General features: G+C 52.4%; 1 protein-coding gene across 2 annotated transcripts in view; it reads left to right on the top strand.

The window, feature by feature from the left end:
* Positions 1-7,898, top strand: part of BNIP1 (BCL2 interacting protein 1) — a 36,714-nt gene extending 28,816 nt beyond the window's left edge. For both annotated transcript variants that reach the window (XR_516447.5, XR_016236462.1), the window contains one exon: positions 7,695-7,898. The gene's annotated coding sequence lies outside the window, so the exon portion shown is untranslated. The remainder of the gene's footprint in view (positions 1-7,694) is intronic.
* Positions 7,899-16,547: the final 8,649 nt, after the last annotated feature.

Below are 16,547 nucleotides of genomic sequence, written 5' to 3' on the forward strand. Positions count from 1 at the left end.
AGAAATGATAGCTGTCTGAGGTGATGGTTATGCCCATCTTCCTAACTTGAACACTCTGTACTGCACACATGGATTGAAAGGTCACAGTGAGGAGCCAGTGCTGTTGCGTAGCATGTAAAGCTGCCACCCACAGTGCCAGCATCCCATACAGGCACCAGATTGAGTCCTGGCTGCTCCATTTCTGATCCAGCTCTCTGCTATGGCCTGGGAAAGCAGTGGAAGATGACCCAAGTCCTTGGGCCCCTGCACCCATGTGGGAGACCCAGAAGAAGCTCCTGGCTCCTGGCTTCAGATCAGCCCAGCTCTGGCTTTTGCATCCACCTGGAGAGTGAACCAGCGGTTGAAAGACCTCTCTCTTTCTCTCTCTGCCTCTATATATATATAACTCTGACTTTTAAATAAATAAATCTTAAGGAAAAAAAAGTGTACTTAGAAAGAAATGTCACAAGGTATTCTGTAAATTTGCACAACTACTATGTGTCAGTTAAAATTGTGTATATTTATAAAAGAATCCCAGAGCTCCCATGTGGTGCAGCACTTGCAGCCACACTGGCTTCCCAGATTGGAGCACTGGCTGCAGTCCTGGCTGCTCCACTTCTGATCCAGCTCCCTGCTAATGCACCTGGGAAGGGAGCAGATGATGGCCCAAGTGCTTGGGAACCTGCCACCCATTTGGGGAGACCCAGATGGAGATCCAGGCTCTTGGCTTCAGCCCAGCCCAGCCCTGGCTTTTGGGGGCATCTGGGGAGTGAACCAGCAGATGGAAGATTGATCTCTTTCATTCTCCCCCCACCTCTTTCTGTTGCTCTGCCTTTCAATATATCAATCGATGTATCTTTAAAAAAAAAAAAAGTCCTAAGTAACAAGAAATGATAAATGCTTGAAATGATGGATTTATTAGTTCCCCTTGATCCAATCATCACATAGCGAATAAAATATATTGAATTATCACACTGTGCCCCACAAATAAGTACAATTTTTTTTTTTAATATTTGACAGGTTGAGATAGAAGACAGAGAGATCTTCCTTCCGTTGATTCACCCCCCATATGGTCGCTATGGCCGGTACTGCGCCTATCTGAAGCCAGGAGCCAGGTGTTTCCTCCTGGTCTCCCATGCGGGTGCAAGAGCCCAAACACCTGGGCCATCCTCCACTGCCCTCCCGGGCCACAGCAGAGAGCTGGACTGGAAGAGGGGCAACTGGGACAGAATCCAGTGCCCATATGGAATGCCAGCACCGCAGGTGGAGGATTAACCAAGTGAGCCACGGCGCCAGCCCCAAGTGCAATTATTTTTTATAAAGATTTATTTATTTGCAAGTCAGAGTTACACAGAGAGGAGAGGCAGAGAGAGAGAGAGAGGTCCTCCATCCGCTGGTTCACTCCCCAGTTGGCCGCAACGGCCAGAGCTGCGCCAATCTGAAGCCAGGAGCCAGGAGCTTCTTCCAGGTCTCCCACGTAGGTGCAGGGTTCCAACGACTTGGGCCATCTTCCACTGCTTTCCCAGGCCATAGCAGACAGCTGGATTGGAAATGGTGCAGCCGGGTCTCAAACGGGCGCCCATATGGGATATGCCGGCACTTCAGGCCAGGGCGTTAACATGCTGCGCCACAGTGCTGGCCCCAGTACAATTGTTTTTTAATTGAACTTTTTTAATGTTTGAAGAGAAAAACAGAAACATTAAAAAATTCAGGAAATACTGAAGAAAAAAAAAATCTGATGACCTACCTCCCAGAGATAATCACTGACATAGTAGGTGCTAGATAAATGTTCCGGATGAGGTGAGTGAGCCTGATGAGCCGAGCACGCTAGGGTTGACTCCCCTCCTTTAACAAGTCATGCAGTCAAATGGCAAGAATGGTCCTAGTGAAGGGGTGGGGGGCTGTGGGGCAGTAACACTGTGCCTTGCATATCCCTTGGTGACACCTGGATTAGACTAGTAACACCTGGCAACACCTGGGCAAAGGTGGATGAAGAGTTTGGGGGATGCCACAAGCCCTGGCCAACATCATATGGGCCAATCTCAAGGAGGCCCAACTATTGAAATGGAACTATTGTTTTTGTGATTTAAAAAAATTTATTTGATAGGCAGAGAGGGGGAGACAGAGGAGATATTCCATCCACTGGTTTACTCCCCAAAATGGCTGCATAGGCTGGGGCTGGGCCAAGCCAGTCAGGAGCCTAGAACTCCACCTGGGTCTCCCACATGGGTACAGGGCCCTGGTCCTTGGGCCATCTTCCATTGCTTTCCCAGGTGCTTTAGCAGAGAACTGGATCAGAACTGGGCAGCTGGGACTCGAACCAGTGCTCTGATATGGACTTAACCTGCTGCCCCACAACACAAGTCCCCAGAACTATTGGTTTTGTAGCCAAAGTCTGGTGTTGTGCCCACGTAGAGAAACTAGTTAATCAGTGCAGCTGGGCGAACAGAGCAGGTGGCCCCAGGGGCCTCCTCTGGGTGTCCCAGCTCTGCCCACGTCCACTGCCCCTGGTTCCAGTCTCACCTACAAACGCCTCTTCAGGACCACACAGGGCCAGACCTTGCAGCAGCCCCACTCCTGGCCTCCAGGTGTGTCCTGAGCTCATTAGGTGCCAGACGCATGAACGAATGCCTATGGATTGACTTGTTATGGGGCCTGTGTTCAGTGATCTCATGCTAAATGATTTGGTTTATGTGGCCTTGCATTTTTCATAGCAAATCCATTGAAACTAGTCTTGTGAGCCCGGGTATGTTTCCTAGGGACACTTAACAAAGTACCACAAACTGGCTGATTTAGAAGAGAATATTCTTGTCCTGCTGTTCTAAGGCTGGGTGTCTGACAGGAGGGTGTCAGCAGGGCCCTGTCCTTTAAGGCTCTGCAGGAGACTCCTTCCGTGCCTCCCTGGCTTTTGGAATTTACTGCAACTCTGTGATGTGCCTTGGCTGACAGGTGCATCACTCCAGCCCCAGCCTCCGCTGTCACGTGGTGGTCTTTTCCCTCTGGGTCCTCACATCTTTTCCCCTCTGTGCGAGTTGGTCTCTGTGTCCTGATTTACCCTTTGAGTGCAGGGGTCATGTAGGGTGAAGGCCCACCCTCACGACCTTATCTTAACTTAAGGTCACATTCTGAGTGCTGGGACTTAGCATTTCAATATAACTTTACGGGGAAAGCAGTGCAATCCGCAACAGCTTGGATGACACAAGTCCATTCCTGAGACGCAGGATGCTGAGCCAAAGGCTTCCAAGCCAATGTGACGAGGGTGAGGACCAAGCTTCGGGGGATTCGCCAGATTGCTACTGGAGTGCCCACCTCGCCCCACCGGGGTCTCTGGGGATCCCCAATGTACCAGACATACCGTGATGAGCCTACCACCCAATCTGAGGAGGCCCTGTGATCGTCTCTCTGAATCCGTCTTGTATGGTGCACCCATCGCTGTGTGTCACAGCTCCAGCAAGGGCAGGGTCCTCACGAATCTTGCCCGTACCTGTATCCCCGGCACCCAGCATAATGCCTCAATAAGCACGGATCAAATGAGTGCATGAGACTGGCTTGCTGGAAGGAAACAAGTTCCAGAAACCTCCCTTTGCGCCACTGTGGGTGGAAGGGCAGAGACCGAAGTGGAAGGGATGAGGGAGGTGGCCCTGGCTGTCACATAGAACGCATGTGAGATTTAGTTTGTGAAAGTTTCCACCTGAAAGCAAAATGCCGCTGGAGGCTTGCAGGGAGATAAGGCTTCCAGGTCTGGTGATAACAGCGCCCCTGGGAGCCAGGGAGGCGCTGCGTGGGGATCAGCGTGCACCCCCGCCCGTCACAGAGCCAGGGAGGTAAATATAGAACCACATGAAAGCCGCCGGCAGCCTGCCCCAGCCCCTCCTTTCCAGCTGTGCAATGGTCACTTGTGACCAAGCCCTGCTGCTTCACAGCCCCCTCCCAGGCCTGTCTTGCCCACTGTACCTTTCCTTCCTGGTGCCCAGAGTGGGACCAGGTGCCCAGGGACAGTGAGAACAGAGGGGACATGGGTACTTGGCAAGCTCCCTTGCAAGCAACAGTCACCCAGACTGCTTGCTGCCCAAGAAACACAGGCAGCAAACCCCATTCGGTGCTGCAAGATCTACCAGCCGCCTGCCAGGCAGGCCTCCAAGTCCCAGTGACCACCCCCAGCAGCTCCAAGGGAGAGAACCGTCACCATGCCAACCATACTAACCATGGTCAAGGTCATGCAGCTCAGCAGTGGAGCTCAAGGCTGTGTGTGTCCAAAGCCTGTGCTCTGACCACTCCACCGCCGGCCCTCCCAGTCCACCAGGCTGCGAACGGCTCTGCGAATCTCCGCTTTTGTGGCTCAGAAAAGAATCGTCTGAAGCCAACGACATGGCACGGTGGGCTCCGTGTGTTCTGTTTTGCAGTCAAGGAATCAAGGCTCAGGGAGGTGGAGCACGTTGTCCAAGGACTCATAATGGCAGAGTTGGGATAGGAACCTAGGTTCGAGGCTGCTAAACCCGTGCCTTTCCTACTACCCTCTGGCCCTTCCCAGAAGCCCTCGTGCACCTGCTCTTCTCCCCTAGTCTTCAGGTCTCTGTGCAACCCACCAGGGCTTTTTTTTTTTTTTTTTTAAGATTTGTCTATTTATTTTAAAGGCAGGGTTATGGAGAGACGGGGGAGAGACAGATCCATATTCCAGTTGCTGGTTCACTCCCCAGATGGCTGCAACTCCCAGGGCTACACCAGGCTGAAGCCGGGAGCCGGCAGTTTCATCTGGATCTCCCGAGTGGATGGCAGGGACCTAAACACTTGAGCCATCCTCTGCTGCTTTCCTAGGCCATTAGCAGGGAGCCGGATCAGAAGTGGAGCAGCTAGGACATGAACTGGTGCATTTCAGGAGGCGGCTTTACCTGCTGTACCACAATGCTACCCCCCCTCCAACCAGGGCTTCTTGACCATGACTGGTCAGCCACGGGCCCTGTGTGCTGGTAGCCATGGAATATGACCAGTTCTCCCACCCCAGGGCTGCATTCCTTGGAAATAAGAAGCTGAACAGGGACAATGCTTAAGACATAGCTTGAGACACTTGCGACCCATGTTGGTGTGCCTGGGTTTGAGTCTCAGTACTGTTCCCAATGCCAGCTTCCTGCTAATGCACACCCCGGGAAGCAGCAGGTGACAGCTCAGGTAGCTGGATCCCTACCACCCACGTGGGAAACCCTGGATTGAGATCCTGGGCCCCAGCTTGGCCTTGGTCCAGCCCTGGCCATTGTGGGCATTTAAGAAGTGAATTAGTGGGGGCCGGCGCTGTGATGCAGCGGGTTAACACCCTTGCCTGAAGCACTGGCATCCATATGGGCGCAGGTTTGAGACCTGGTTGCTCCACTTCCGATCCAGCTCTCTGTTATAGCCTGGGAAAGCAGTGGAAGATGGCCCAAGTCCTTGGGACCCTGCACCCATGTGGGAGACCCGGAAGAAGCTCCTGGCTTCAGATCGGCACAGCTCTGGCCATTGTGGCCAACTGGGGAGTGAACCATCAGATGGAAGACCTCTCTCTCTCTCTCTCTCTCTCTCTCTCTGTATAACTCTGACTTTCAAGTAAAAAATAAATTAAAAAAAAAAAGAAATGAATTGGTGGATGGGATATCTCCATCCCTCTCTGCTTTTCAAATAAAAATAAGTTTTTTGTTTTTTTTTTTAAATAGGGTGGTCCTGCTGGGCTAGCTGGGTGGCATTTAGGTATGAAAATAGGCTTTGTTTAGCCAAGGCCCAGATGGAGAGAGACCTCAGATGACCATAGCTCTCAGGGGCCTTTTGCTAAATTGAGTGTGAGAATATTCTGCAGATAGCAGAGGCAGGCTGAGGAGGCCCTGGGGTGAGACACCCTTGGAGTTGGCCCTGGAGCTCCAATTGGCTGTGGGGGGAGGGGACGGCCGAGGAGGAGCAGGGGGGCCCAGGGTTCGGAAGCCTGTGTTCTAAGGTCAGTCTGCTCGGATCTAGCCTGGTGCCTGTAGTTGTCATTACGGCCCTGGCAGCGTTTGCCGGGCCATGTTACACTGTGTCTCCATATTACCCTCTCTCCATGTCATTTAGCTGTGGCCACAACACTGTGTCACAGCACCAGCACCACACCACAGCAGGCATGAAATGAGCTCCGTGGCTTTTGGGGGCCAGCTGGTGCACAGTCTCCCTAGTTTGTACTGATTTTCAAGTTCCTTTGGAAACTCTCTCTCTCTCTGTGTGTGTGTGTGTGTGTGTGTGTCTCTCCTTCTTGCTATTGCTCTGTCTTTTTTTTTTTTTAAGATTATTTATTTATTTATTTGACAGGTAGAGTTACAGATAGTGAGAGGGAGAGACAGAGAGAAAGGTCTTCCGTCCATTGGTTCACCCCTGAAATGGCCTCAACAGCTTGAGCTGCGCCAATCTGAAGCCAGGAGCCAGGAGCCTCTTCCTGGTCTCCCACGTGGGTGCAGGGGCCCAAGCACCTGGGCCATCCTCCACTGCCCTCCTGGGCCACAGCAGAGAGCTGGACTGGAAGAGGAGCACCAGGGACTAGAACCTGGTGCCTATATGGGATGCTGGTGCCGCAGGTAGAGGATTAACCTACTGTGCCACAGCGCCGGCCCATATTGCTCTGTCTTTCAAGTAAATAAATAAATGATTTAAAGGTAAAAGTGTGTTGCGTTGTTCCGACATGAAGATGAGGTAAGGAGGGTAATTGGAAGAGAGGCTGCACACCCTGATAAAATAGTGCCCACCATGTTGTTAGGAGTTAAACTTTGGGGGCTGGCGCTGTGGTGTAACATGTAAAGCCGCTTCCTGCAGTGCCGGCATCCCATTTGGGTGCCAGTTTGAGTCCTGGCTGCTCCACTTCCGATCCAGCTCTCTGCTATGGCCTGGGAAAGCAGTGGAAGATGGCCCAGGCCCAGGTCCTGCACCCGCGTAGGAGACCCAGAGGAGGCTCCTGGCTCCTGGCTTTGGATCGGTACAGCTCCGGCTATTGCGGCCACATGGAGAGCGAACCAGCAAATGGAAGGCCTCTCTCTCTGCCTCTCCTTTCTGTGTGTAACTCTGACTTTCAATTAAATAAATAAATATTAAAAAAAAAAAAAAAGAAAGAGTTAGGCTTTGGAGCTGGACACCCTGGGTTCATATCCCAGTTTGCTACTTTCTCTGTGTAATCATGGAAAGTTACTCATCCTCTCTGTGCCTTGACTTATCTAGTGATAAGATGGGACATTAATCATAAAACTAGGAGTCAGCATAGTGTGGTGAATTAAGCCGCACCTTGGGACGGCAGCATCACATGTGAGCAACTGTTCCAGTCCCGGCTGCTCCACCTCTAACCAGCTCCCTGGTAATGCACCTGGGAAAGCAGTGGAAGACGGCCCAAGTGCTTGGGCCCCTGCACCCACATGGGAGACCTGGATGGAGTTTCAGGCTTCTGGCTTTGACCTGGTCCAACCCCAGTCATCTGGGAATGAATGAGCAGATGGAAGATCTTCCTCTCTTTTTCTCCCTCTGTCACTCTTTCAAATAAAGTAATCTTTAAAAAAAAATACAAAGTGCTTAGATTATTGCCTTACATCATAATTTCTTACCTTTTTATAGCTGAGTAATAGTCTACTGTGTGGGGCTGGTGCTTTGGCACAGTGGGTTAAAATCCTGGTCTAAAGTGCCAGCATCCTATATGGGCGCCGGTTCGAGTCTTGACTTCTACTCTACTTCCGATCCAGGTCCCTGCTGAAGCACCTGGGAAAGCAGCAGAAGATGGCCAAATCCTTGGGCCCCTGCTCCTGCGTGGGAGACCCAGAAGAAACTTCTGGCTCCTGACCAATGCAGCCATTTGGGGAGAGAACCAGCTGATGGAAGACCTCTCTCTCTCTCTCTCTACTTCTTTCTGTAACTCTTTCAAATAAATAAAAACCTTTTAAAAATAATCTATCGTGTATATGTTCCACATTCTGTTGAACATGGATGGACAGATATCTGTCCCAGTCTCTGCTTTCAAATGTTTTTTTTTTTTTTAAATGTTTATTGGGGCCAGCATTGTGGTATAGTGGGTAAAGCAGCCACCTACAACGTTGGCATCCCACATGGGTGCCGGTTCATGTCCTGGCTGCTCCACTTCTGATCCAGCTCCCTGGTAATGACCTGGGAAAGCAGTGGAAGATGGCCCAAGTGCTTGGGCCCCTGTACCCACGTAGGAGACCTGGAAGAAGCTCCTGGCTCCTGGCTTTGACTTGGCCCAGTCCTGATTGTTTGGGTCATCTGGGGAGTAAACCAGTGGATGGAAGATGTCTCTCTCTCCACCTCTCCCTCTCTCTGTAACTCTTTCAAACAAATGAATCTTTAAAAAGTTATTTATTTTCATCTACTTGAAAGGCAGAGAGAGAGATCTTTTTTCTTTTAAAAATTCATTTAATTTATTTGAAAGACAGAGTTACAGAGAGAGGTAGAGACAGAGAGAGGGGTCTTCCATCCGATGGTTCACTCCCCAGATGGCCACAACGGCTGGAGCTGTGCCGATCTGAAGCCAGGAGACAGGAGCTTCTTCCAGGTCTCCCACTTGGGTGCAGGGGCCCAAGGACTTGGGCAATCTTCTACAGCTTTCCTGGCCCATAGCAGAGAGCTGGATTGGAAGAGGAGCAGCAGGGACTAGAACTGGCACCCATGTGGGATGCCGGCGCTTCAGGCCAGGGCGTTAACCCGCTGTGCCACAGCGCCAGCCCCAAGAGATCTTTCATCTGCTGGTCCACTCTCCAAGTGGCCACAACAGCAATTCCATCCAGGTCTTCCACGTGGGTGGCAGGGGACCAAACACTTGAGCTACCATCTACTGCCTCCCAGGGTACATTAGCAGGAAGCTGGATTGGAAGTGAGGAGTAGGTGGGACTTGACCGAGGCACTCCAATAGCCTGTCCCAGGCAGCAGCTTACCCTGCTAAGCCACAATGCCTGCTCCTGCTTTGTAGGCCTTGGGTTTATTATATTCAGACGTGGAATCGCTGGATCCTATGGTTTTCGCAGGTTTCGTTTTTTATGGAATTGCCAGAGCACGTTCCAAAGCGGCTGCCCCACTGCATGAGCACACCTGCAGTGCACAGGCTCCCGGGTCCTCCACACCCGGTTCCATTCTCAGTTGACAGCAGCCACCCTGGCGGCTGTGAGGTTTTGAGCTGCATTTCCCTAGTGAGCATCTTTCCATGTGCTTATTGGGCATTTGTGTATCTTCTTTGGACAAAAGTTTATTCAAGTCCTTTATACATTTTTTAATCAGGTTGTCTGTTTGTTGTTGTTGTTGAGTTGGAGTTGGAATCCTTTGTGTATTCTGGATATCAATTCCTTATCAGATAGATACACAGTTTTCAAATGTTTTCTCCATTCTGAGGGTTATCTTTCACTTTCTTGACTGCTTTTGATGTACAAAATGTTAATTAATTGACAAGAGAGGAGAAGGAGGAAGAAAGGGGGCGGGGAGGGAGAGAGAGAAACTCCCATCCTCTGGTTTGTTCCTCAAATGCCCACAAATGTCTGGGGCTCAGGCCAAGAGCTGGGAAGTCAATTATTCAGACCATCATTGCTGCCTCCTGGGGTCCCCATTAATGGGAAACTGGAGCCAAGAGTTGGAGTTGGCTAGAGAACCCAGGTACTCCAATGTGAGACGTGAGTCTTTTTTTCTTTTAAAACATCTTCTCATTTATTTATTTGAAAGGCCGAATGACAGAGAAAGAGATCTTCTGTCTGCTGGCTCACTCCCTGAACAGCCAGGGCTGGGCCACGCTGAAACCAGGAGCTCAGAACGCCATCTGGGTCACCCATGTGGGTGGCAGGGATCAAGCACTTGAGCCATCACCTGCTGCTTCCCAGCACTCCGACAGGACACGGGGGCGCGGGTGTCCCACGGAGCGGCTTAGCCTGCTCTGCACAAGGCCTGCCCCCCTGGGGCCCTGGGTGTCTGAACTGGCCACCAGACCAAACACCCATGCCAAATCTTTTTTTAAAAAAGATTTTATTTATTTATTTGAGAGGTAGAGTTAGAGAGAGAGAGGTCTTCCACCCACTGGTTCACTCCACAAATGGCCGCAAACAGCTGGAGCTGCGCCGATCCGACGCCAGGAACCCACAACTTCTTCAGAGTCTCCCACGAGGGTGTAGGGGCCCAAGGACCTGGGCCGCCATCTACTGCTTTCCCAGGCCATAGCAGGGAACTGGATGGGAAGTGGAGCAGCCAGGACTCGACCTGGAGCCCATATGGGATGCTGGCGCCACAGGCCGTGGCTTTACCTGCAGCACCACAGCCACAGCGTCGGGCCCCCAAAGCTTTTCCATTGTGGTGAAATCCAACTTACCTACTTTCTTTGGTCGCAGCAATTCCTTCTTAGCCGGCACACTGCGCATGCGTTGTTAGTGCTGTTCCGCCTTGCCGGCGGCCCGGCTCCAGGAACTGCTTGCTACAGGTGGGAACCTTCTCAGAGGCGACCTTGGTGATGACAACACCTGACCCCCAGTGCCCTCGGAGGAGAAGCCATGCTCCTACTCTTGAGCTCACCACAAGATCCGCAGGGTTTCTGCTAAAACGATTAGAAACATGAAAAGGAGCAAGTGTGTGTGCCCGGGAGCTAATCGCTGCCAGGGCCTCCCCTGGCGCAGCCTCTGGGGCTCCAGCCGCACTTGACTCTGAGCCGCAAGCCCCAGAGGCTGCGGGATGAAAGAGCGGGAGGAGGGGTTCTAGCATCTTGATTTCAGACCACAGCTCGGACAGCTGCGGGGAGCAGGCTCCCCGATCCACAAGAGAGAGCCGCCTCGGCCACCTGCTGGGTGGGAGCTGGGGGCGCCTTTCTCTCCTGAATGCTGTGCTTAAAGCAGGTTCTCCGGCTTTGAAGATGATGCCTGCAGGACCAAAGGGTTCATTTTCCTGTGAGCAAACCCTGTCACGTTCAAAGCCTCCCGTCTCCAGGTGGCTGTAACCTCCCCAGCAGCAATACTGTTAGGCAGGGGCTTGATTTCAGCTCCGAGGAGATGTAACTCGGGGCTTCACGGAGCTTCACGCTTAACGAGGATGGGCTGGCACAGGGAACAGACGGGCAATAGGGCCAGAGACAGCCCCGAATAGGTTGATGTTATCCATCTAGTGACTTTCACGTCTGAGTTTTATTTCAGTCGATGCAGCTGTGCTCTCCCGGACACTGAGCCTTAGGGCAGCACAACCATTTAGCATCCCTTCAGTCTCCTCGGGTTTGCTAACCACTTACTGTGTGCCAGTTCCAGGGACAAAAGCGTGGGCTCTGGGTGCGGTCCTGCCTCTACCCCTAACTCTCTATGCCCTGTGGGCTGAGTCTGTGAAAGGAAGCTAAGGAGAGAGCCTATCCCAGGTTGTGGTGATGGCTGAACGTGACATTGCAAGTGCAGCCTGACCCTTGGTGATTGCTCAGCGGCAACTGTGATGACATGGTCCCTGCCTTCACGGTGCATACAGCAGGGGAGGAAAGACAATAAACCAATGCACCTGTCGGAATAAAGGGCGCTGGAGGAGAGGACTTGGTGGGGTCCGTGCTGTGGTGCAGGAGATTAAGCTGCCGTCTGCAATGCTGGCATCCCATATGAGTGCTGGTTTGAGTCCTGACTGTTCCACTTCCTTTTGTTGTTGTTGTTTTAAAGATTTATTTATTTATTACTTGAAAGGCAGTGTTACAGAGAGGCAGAGAGAAAGAGAGAGAGGTCTTCCATCCACTGGTTCACTCCCCAAATGGCCGCAACCAATCTGACACCAGGAAACAGGAGATTCTTCCAGGTCTCCCACATGGGTGCAGGGGCCCAGTCACTTGGGCCATCTGCTTTTCCAGGCCATTAGCAGAGAGCTGGATTGGAAGAGGAGCAGCCAGACATGAACCAGCGGCCATATGGGATGCCGGTGCGCTGGCCCCTGTAGTTGAGGTTTTTTTTTCTTTCTTTCTTTCTTTCTTTCTTTTTTTTTTTTTTTTTTTTTTTGACAGAGTTAGTGAGAAAGAGAGACAGAAAGATAGTTGAGGTTTTTTAAAAAAATTTTTTTATTTATGTGGTGCACACATCTGGCCCAATGATTAGACACTACTTGAGATGCCTGTGTTTCACACTGGACTATCTGGGCTCTGGTCCCAGCTTCCCATCCAATTCCAGCTTCCTGATAATGCACACCCTGGGAGGCAGCAGATGGTGGGTCAAATACTTGGGTCTGTGTCAGCCACATATGAGACCTGGACTGAACTCTGGGCTCCTGACTTCTGCCTGGCCCAGTCCTGGCTGTTGTAAGCATTTGGGGAGTGAACCAGCAGATGGAATGTCCTTCTCTGTCCACCTGTCTCTCTGTTTTCTCTTTCTTCAATCTCTCTCTGCCTTTTAAATAAAATAGAAATAAATATATTTAAAAAATTAAGTTACAATCCATACAGAAGAAAGCTTTCAGGCTCAGCAGTAAGTATCATAACTCTAGGGTCTTCAAAAAGTTTGTGGAAATGCATATAATGAAAAACTGTGCATAGATTCAAAGATGTTTGACCCCCAAATGAAATGAAATGAAGTATCTTTGTTTCCATAGACTTTCTGAAGAACCTCGGTAGGGATGGTTCCGGTCCCAAGCACTGCCTTCTGCTGCACTGGCCCATCGGTCAGCCTTGTGCCAGTGTCACACTGTACTGCCTGCCACAGCTTTACAGGCCTTGATACGCAAGGGTGAACCCCCGCCTCAGTCTCCTGGGCTATTCTTAGACCTCTACACTTCCATGTGAGTTTTCTTTTCTTCTTTTTAAAAAGATTTATTTATTTATTTGAAAGGCAGAGTTACAGAGGCAGAGAGAGAGAGAGAGATTTTCCATCCACTGGATAACTCCCCAGGTGGCCACATGGCTGGGGCTGGGCCAGGCTGAAGCCAGGAGCCCGGAGCTTCTTCCAGGTCTCCTATGTGGGTGGCGGTGCCCAAGTACTTGGGGCCATCCTCTGCTGCTTTCCCAGGTGCATCAGCAGGGAGCTGAATCAGAAGTGGAGCAGCTGGGACTCAAACTGGTGCCCTCATGGGATGCCAGTATTGCAGGTCATGGCTTTATCCACTGCACCCATGCCGGCCCTCAGCTGTTGTTCTAATTGCATGAGATTTATGAAGAACCACAGAAGAACAAGAATGAATCACTCTTGCAGTCATTGAAAATAAGAACTCCCTTCCATGCAACTTTCTTTTGTACAGGCCTCCTCTAGAAAGCTGAAGATAGCGGGAAACCCGTGTGTATGGCAGGAGGTCTTGGGGGGAGGTAGAGCAATGGAGATTTCTGCTGCGCTGGAGTTCTGGGGAGGTGCCGATAGTTTGGGTGTTCTTAGCAGGAAGAGGAGGGTTTGGTTATAGGGCTCACTTGGATGGCACTGGCATTTTGGTGTTGTGGATTAGGCTGCCACACATGATGCTGGCATTCCATATCAGAGGGCCAGTTCCAGTTCCTGCTGCTCAGCTTCCTATCCAGCCCCCTGCTAATGCACCTGTGAATGTGGTGGAAGATGGCCCAAGTGCTTGGGCCCCTGTCACCCGCATGGGGTACCTGGATGGAATTCCATGTTCCAGATTTGGCCTGGCCTAGCCGTGGACTCTTATAGCCATTTGGGAAGTGAAGCAGCAGATGAAAGACCTCTCTCCACCTCTCTCTCTGTGTGTGTGTGTGTGTGTGTGTGACTCCCTTGCCCCCGCCCCCCCCCCCCATCACTTTGCCTTTCAAATAAAGCCTTAAAAAAAAGAGAGAACTCAGCTGGGCTGCTTCCTAGCTGTAGGAACAAAAGTGACACAGCCCTTTCCAGCCTCACTTTCTTCATCGGTACCGTGGAGTCCACAATGCACAGCTGACTTCGAGGCTTCCCTGGCCAGGCACAGGGAGAGCCCCCATGGAGGGGGTTTGCCACCTCTCCAGAACTCCAACGTGGCAGAAATCACTCTACCTCCCCACCCCAAGACCCGCCGCCATATGGGGAGCAGGGAACCAGATCAGAAGTGCAGCAGTCAGGACTCCAACCAGTGCCCATATGGGATGCCGGCGCTGCAGGCTTAACCCACTGTGCTACAACGCTGGCGCCTCTGAGGGGGATTTAAAGAGTCAGAGCTGGGGTTGGGTGTTAGGTGTTAAGATGCCCCTGGGATGTCCACACCCACATCTCAGGGGATTGCATAGGCTGGAATTCTGACTCAGTTTCTCATTCCGGCTTCTTGCAAATGCACACTCTGGGAGGTGCCACTCACATGGGAGACCAGACTGAGTTCCTGGCTCCTCCTGGCTTCACCCACGTGGGAGACCAGAATTGAGTTCTTGGCTCCGGCGTTGGCCTGGCCCAGCCCTGGCAGCTGTGAACCAGCAGGTGGAAGATCTCTGCCTCTGCCTGCCTTTCAAGTAATTAAGTAAACAACAACTTCAAAGCAGCCAGGGTTCTTGTGGCACCATCTGGATTCAAACACCAGCATCCCACTCCATACTGCCAGGGTGGCCTCCGGCAGGTGATATTCTTAATAACCTTTCTAGCTTTCAACTTCCTCCGTGGAAAATGATGGGATGAGATTTGCAGGGTCAGCTCTTATCCCCCAGCCTGGCACGAATAACCCCTGCTGTCATTCCATGTGGGGTGGTGGGAACCCCGCCCCGGGAGCTCTGGGTGACCCTGGCAGGTCTCTTCAGAGCTGCCGCTCTTCTCTGGAAGCAGCAGAGTGAGGCCAGAGGGCCAGACTGCTGGTTCAAGATCTGCCCTGCTCCATGGGCTAATGATCAAGCAGATCTCACAGGCTGATGTGCCTGGCACATGGAAGTCTACTAAGAGCTAAGGGGCCGGCGCTGCAGCACAGCGGGTTAAAGCCCTGGCCTGAAGCGCCGGCATCCCATGTGAGCGCTGGTTCGAGTCCCGGTTGCTCCTTTTCCGATCCTGCTCTCTGCTACGGCCTGGGATAGCAGTAGAAGATGGCCCAAGTCCTCCGGCCCCTGCACCCTCGTGGGAGACCCTGAGGAAGCTCCTGGCTCCCGGCTTCGGATCCGCGCAGCTCCGGCCGTTGCGGCCATCTGGGGAGTGAACCAACAGATGGAAGACTTGTCTCTCTGTCTCTACCTCTCTCTGTAACTCTGGCTTTCAAATAAGTAAAAATAAAACTTTAAAGAAATAAATAAAAGAACTGCTGGCGAACGTATCCCTCCACTTGCAATAACTAGCAATCATTCCGCGGCGCTGCCTCTACCAGACCTGAGAGGGGGCGGGGTGGCGGCGAGCGCGGGGCTCTGGAGCCAGCCTGCCTGGATCTGAAACCCGGCTCTGGCACTGACCAGCCGCCACTTGGAGCAACTTTCTCCTCCTCCCTGCGTTTCAGTTGAATTCTTCGTCTGCCTCTCCAGCAGCGCTCGGAGGTGTGAGAGAGGATTAGCCGGCACGGATAGTGCCCGCCACGCCGCAGTAAGCGCTGTGAGTGAGAAATACATGGAATCCAGGTCACCGCCCCTTTCTCCAGGAGGAGAGTCGGAGACGTGGGGGCCTGGGGGCTGTCAATTCGGGAGCGGGTGCAGGTGCCCCAGCCCAGGACTTCTGCAAGAGGCGGAGCGGGCGCAGAGCGCAGGCGCGGGAGTGGGGCGTGCGCACCGATCCCCGGGACCGCGTTGCCCATGCCTGTCCGTCTCAAGCATAACGGGCATCGACTTAAGGAGAAACCGAGACAAAACAAGAGAGTTGGAGCTATTCCGATTTGGCAAAACCTGTGCCTGCGGGTTAGACGTGACAGAAGGAAACTAAGGGACGTCAGAGACTCTGCGGCGGGGCTGGAGGGGCACAGTGGCCGCGCCTCTGGGTCTGGGGTTCCCAAACCCGGCCCCACACTGCCAGCTGCCAGCTGTTGCCCCAGGCTGAGAGAACCCCTCCACCGCAGACCCAGGGGCCAGGTTATCTTCTTAATATAGCTGTTTAACTTTTTTTTTTTTAAATCGCTGCATGCACTTGTTTGCTTTTAGTTATTAAAAATAAAACCAGTCCCCTGTATGCCTCCTGCTTGCTCAGCGTGCTCAGAGCAGGTGATCCCACGCCTGCCCCAATATCCGCGGGCTTGGCCGTGTCTCAGGTGCTTCGACCTTCCTGTTAATTTTCTGTTTTCCTGTCCTGCGTCGTTTATATAATAACTGGAAAAATGACACAAACGATACCGACTTGATCGGGGGAGAGAGCGTTAGACAAACGCAGCCATTCCCTGGCCCCAGGCGCCCTGGCTCCCTGGAGTGCAAGTTTTTGCGAAGACCTAGAGCGTACCGCTAGGACGGCCAGAGCCTGGGGCCCCGCTCTGCGCTGTGGCGTCGAACCGGTCCCACGTCCCTCTGTGCCTCTGCCGGGGACACAACCAACCCCAGCGTGGTGGCCGGCTCTCTTGCCTTCCACAGCTCTCCTGTGCTTCCCAGCTCCCCTGAGGCCTAGGACCTTGACCATGGACTCAACCGCCTGCTTCCTGGTAGACACCAGAGGGATTAGTTTCGAGAACTGTACAGCATTTAGTGCGGGCTCTGGCTTTGAGCGACCCCTCTGCAGATGCCAGTCAGCCATTGTTATGCCTTTGACAGC

Source organism: Oryctolagus cuniculus, chromosome 6 (assembly GCF_051225735.1).
Source record: "Oryctolagus cuniculus isolate XC-2025 breed Fujian yellow rabbit chromosome 6, ASM5122573v1, whole genome shotgun sequence".
Lineage (NCBI taxonomy): Eukaryota > Metazoa > Chordata > Mammalia > Lagomorpha > Leporidae > Oryctolagus > Oryctolagus cuniculus.